Source organism: Metarhizium acridum (genome assembly GCF_019434415.1).
Source record: "Metarhizium acridum strain ARSEF 324 chromosome Unknown scaffold_564, whole genome shotgun sequence".
In the NCBI taxonomy this organism is placed as follows: Eukaryota; Fungi; Ascomycota; class Sordariomycetes; order Hypocreales; family Clavicipitaceae; genus Metarhizium; species Metarhizium acridum.
In genome coordinates, this window is record NW_027094040.1 from 79,831 (window position 1) to 85,113 (window position 5,283).

Genomic DNA, 5,283 nt, shown 5'->3' on the forward strand with positions numbered 1-5,283 from the left:
CTAAAACCTAAAAGCTATTATAATATATAAGTACTCTTAAGGTTTTATAACTTTTATTAACGCTTTATTAAAGTATACTCTTATATAATAGCTCCGCTAATAGCTTTATTAAAAGAGAGTAAAAATAGGTAAAAACTAGAAAGTATAAAACTTAATTAAAAAGAAATAAAAGCGTTTTATACCTTAAAGAATACCTTTATAAAAGCTTTATTATTATAGCTAGAGCTCTTACGGATATAGTAAATACAAGTGTATTGTGTATTGTATTTTGTATTGTATTGTATTTTCATGTATTATATTTAAATACAATACATTACATTCTTAAAATACCTATAAATGTATTATTAGGGAAAAACGCTAGTAAATTTTTTACTTATATATATAAGGCTAATTATAAGGCTTATAAGAAATATTTTTATATAGTTAAATAAAGCTATTTTAGTCCTTTAAAATGCATTAATTTATATTATTATAAGTTATATAATAAGAGAGTTATTTATATTTTTATTATTTAAAATATATTATTAAAAATTTAAAATATAAAGTTTAAACTTTAAATATATAAATTTTATAAAATTAAATACTTTAAAGGTATTAACGCGTTAATTAATTATATTACTTAATTATTATTATTTTTAAGTCCTTTTTTCTTAATTTATATAGTATTAAACTTAAATTTTTAAGCTTTATTATTTAATATCTTAATAATTATTAAAAATATAATAATAAATAATATATTATTATAAACCTTAATATTATATTAATATAATACTATTTTTTATATAATTAATTCTTAATAATATATCTAAAAATATACTATAAAAAGACTTAAGAGTAAATATTAAATTTAAAAAAATATAAATGCAAGTAACTTTTTTAATATATAACTTATAATATTAATATAAATATCTTTATAAAGCTTAAGCTCTTCTTATTATTATAAAATTTAAAAAAAATATTAAAAGCTTTATTTTATACTAATATAAAGCTATTATACATTATAAATATTACTATCTTCCTCTTCTTCCCTATTTTTAGTACTATTTACAAATTTAACTTTAGAAATAGCTTTATTACTACCAGAAAAAGCTGAATTTTTATCTGATTTAGATATTTTTAAATCTAAGCTAAAATAAGAGAATAAATTATAATATTTCTTTGTTTTAACTCGTTTTTCCTTATTTTTAGCCTAGTTTTTTAATAATAAAATTTTTTAAATATTAGAATGCATTAAAGAGGTTCTTCGCTTACTAATCACGTTACCTCCTTAGTTAAAATTCCCTTCTATAGCTCCTAAAGTAGCTGGAATAGCTAAATATTTTCGTGTTATTATTAAAAGAATTAGAAAAGCTTTAATAGAATTAGCCTACTAAATAAATATATCTTCCTATTAAAAGTTAGTATTTATTTTTATATAATTAAGCTTATAAAGTTAAGGTTATTATAATAAAAGTTAAAAATACCTTATTATCTTTTAAGTTAAGCTTATAATAACTAGAAATCTCGTTTTTTCTAGTTTCTTTAATAGCTTTATTTTTTTGCTTAGGAAATAAGTTATTAAATAAACTAGGCTTTAATTTAGGCCTAGAATCTTTATAAGATGTTAATTTCTTAGCTGGTTATTATAAATTAATTATTACTCGATTATTATTTAAATTAGAACTAGAAGAAGAATCTTCTTTTATTTCTATATTTAGAATAAGCTTATTTTTAGGGTCTTTTATATATAATTCATATGTTCTAAGATATAATTAGTTATAAGATATTAAAAAAAGGTTATTTTTAATAATTATTTATACTTACTCTTAATATTCTATTTTTAAATTATTTAATAATAAATGTAAAGTAATTAAATTTATATTAAATCGAGTTTTAACCGTTTTAATATTAAATCTCGGGTCTAATATAGCAGTAAATAAATAAGGCTTCTAAAAACTATAATTACTATTAATATTTTTTGGAAAATAGTAATTTAGTTTCTTTAAACCTATATTTAAAGCTAAAATAAAAGCTCTAGCTAACGGATTATAAGCGTTTTTCTATAAATAAGTTAAAATAGTTATTATAATTTATTTTAATATAAAAAGCTTAATATAAAAAGTTTAAAAATATAAAAACTTACGTTTTTAAGCTAACTTTCTTAATCTTTTAATATATTTTCAAGAAGAAAGTATATTTTAAAGATATAAAAAGATACTAAGCTTATAGTATTATAAGCTTAGCTTTATAATTTCTTTGTAGGCTTATTAAAAACCTCTAAAATGCTTGATAAAGTCTCTAAATTAAGCTATTCTTACGTTGTTAAATTAGCATCTTTAAAAGCTGCTATATTTGTAACGTTTTGTAATAATATAATAGCTTTTTTAAGTATAATAGTCGTATTTATTATTCTAAAAGTTGAATTCCATCTTATTGCGTTTATTAAGTTAAGTAAAAATAGTTAGTAATAATTATTAATAGTTTTAAATAGATTTTTAAGGTCTTAATAATAGAAATAAAAGCTATTAAATATATTATATAACTTACCTAATAGTATTTTTATAATATTATTATTTTTAGCTATAAAGCCCTTAGATTTAGCTTCTTTTAAAGCTTTAATCCATTAAGAATAAAGTTATTAGTTATTTTTAAGAAGAATTGCTATTTTTTTAACTTTTCTAATAATTCCTATATAATAATTAGCTTAAAATATATATAAATATAATAAAAAAAAACCTTAAAATACCTGGAAGTAAATTAGAAAATTATTTTTGTTTTTTAGAAGATAATTAGTTAAATTCTTCTATTAAAAAGTATAAAAGCTCGCTATTTTTGTATTTTTTAATATTTTCGAATGTTATTAATTCGGTAATAAACGTAGATATAATATCTTTAGTAATAATATTTAAAATATAAGCCGTACAACGAATATTAAAAGGTTTTAGGGTTTTTTCCGTATAAAAGTTTAAAAAAGAGGTAAGAAAAGTGTTATTATTAGAGCTATTATCTCTAGTAAAATTATAATTTAAAATAAGTTAATAAAATATCATAAAATAACCTTATAATTAACTTACCTTAATATTTTTTCTAGTTTTATATTATATTCTAATAATAATTGATTAAAACAAAGATTAATAGAACTTCTAGTGTAAGTATTAGGTAAATATTTAAATCCTAAATATAATTAGTTTAAAAAGCTAAATAATAATATAATATTATATAATAAAAATAATAAAAATAAGAAAAATAATAAACTAACTAATTAAATAGTATTCTAAATTAAATTTAGAGTTTAGCTAATTAGCTATAACTCCTAAATAAGATTTAGAATTAATAGAAGTCTAAATATTAAGTTAAATAGATATATAACCTAATTTATTAACTTGATTTTAAATTATATTAATTATATTCTTCTTCATTTTTAGATATAAAATATCTATATGAGAAAGTATATTTCAATAGTGAAAAAAGCTCGTATCTTAACTAAAATAAGTTAATATTATTAAATATATAATATAATATTATAAACTTACTTAATATAATAGCTTATTAGCTTTTTAAAGCTTTTACTAGTAATAGTAGTAAAAGATAGGTTATTTTAAAGCATAAACTTAATAGCTAGCATAAAAGCAGTATCCTTAGAAAATTCACTAATAATAGTATTATTTCTAGGTCTTTTATTGCCTCTTTTATTGCTAGATATACTAGATTAAGCTGATATTTCGGATAATAAAGGTGATTTCGTATAAATAGGCACTATATATTAATAAATTAGTAATTAATATCTTTAAAATATTATAATATTATATTAATATGTTAAAAGAATAGTTTAAAGATAATAACTTACACGTTAATTTAGAATTTTCTTCGTTTTTTAAGGTTATAATAGAAGAATGTTTTTTTTTATAATGTGTAATACTATTAGAAGATTAAAAACGCTTTGCTTTACTATAAAAAGTAAATAAATAGTCTTATTAAGTGCAAAAACAATAAATTAATCTTTCTTTATTAAAATTAATCTCTAATAATCGAAAATTAAAGAGATTATATTAAAAGATATATAATTTTAAATTAAATTAATAGCTCTTATCATTTTTAGGGTTATTTTAATATTAATTTAGCGTTAGAAGACTCGTAGTAGAGCTATTATTCGTAGATAAATCGGGTTTAGAATTAAAGGGATTTTCAGCTATTTTTAATGATAAATAAGATAGGTTTTTAAGGTAAAAAAAGTAGTTACTATATACCCTAAAAGTAGGGTTATTTAGTGAAAAAAAAAGTTTTATTAAAAGTAAGATATTAGTTAAGTTATAGGTGTTTAAGTGTTAGTATAGAAAAAGAGAATTCTAAACTTTAAAGAGGGATAATATAGTTAATATATAGAGTTTAAATATAATGAAAGATGTTATAAAAACCTTAAATTTCAGGCATTTTTTTAATGCCTAACTTACCCCTAAAACGTGTATATTCGTACAGAAATCGGTGAAACATTTGCAAGATAAAATACAACTATTATAAAATAGTAGAATATACCGGTGTAATTACAATGTATAGAGGGCTTTTTATTGTGTTACGTTAAGGCGTTTTTTCACCTAAAACATACATATATATACTATAAGAAGTATTTACATTTTTAAACTTTAAGTTAAGATAACTTTAGAAATATTAGACTTATAAAGATGCACCTAGTACGTAAAGATAGAGCTTTTTAAGAGCTATTAACTAGTTTTATTTTTATCTATTTTAGTCTATTATTAGTAGAGATATTCTAGTTTATATAATGTAGCGTTTTTACTAAAGCGAGGTTACGCGGGGTAACTTAAATACTCTACTTTCTTTACACCACTAAATACCGCATATAATATCTCTATAATTATTAATTAAAAATAAATATAAATATTATTTTTAAATAGCTAAGATTATAAGCTTTTAAATAATACTAATTTTATAATAAAATTCGTTTTTTTTATAGAGTTATAATCAGACCTCTAAATGTATTGTATTTTTTGTAGTTTTTACTATACTGTATTGTATTGTATTGTATTGTAATATATTACAATACATTACAGGATACGAATACCTATAAATGTATTATAAGGCTATAAAATATCTAATATTATAAATAAATGCTTATATAAGCATATTATATATTAAAATAAAGCTAAAAATCACGTGATTTTAGATCTTTAAAAATTAACCTTAAAATGTGGATATTAAGCGAGATATTAAGCTTTAAAGTTATGTCTTAAAATAAAAAGTAAGTAAAGCGGGGCGAATTTTCAATTGCTTATAACTTTTTGAGAT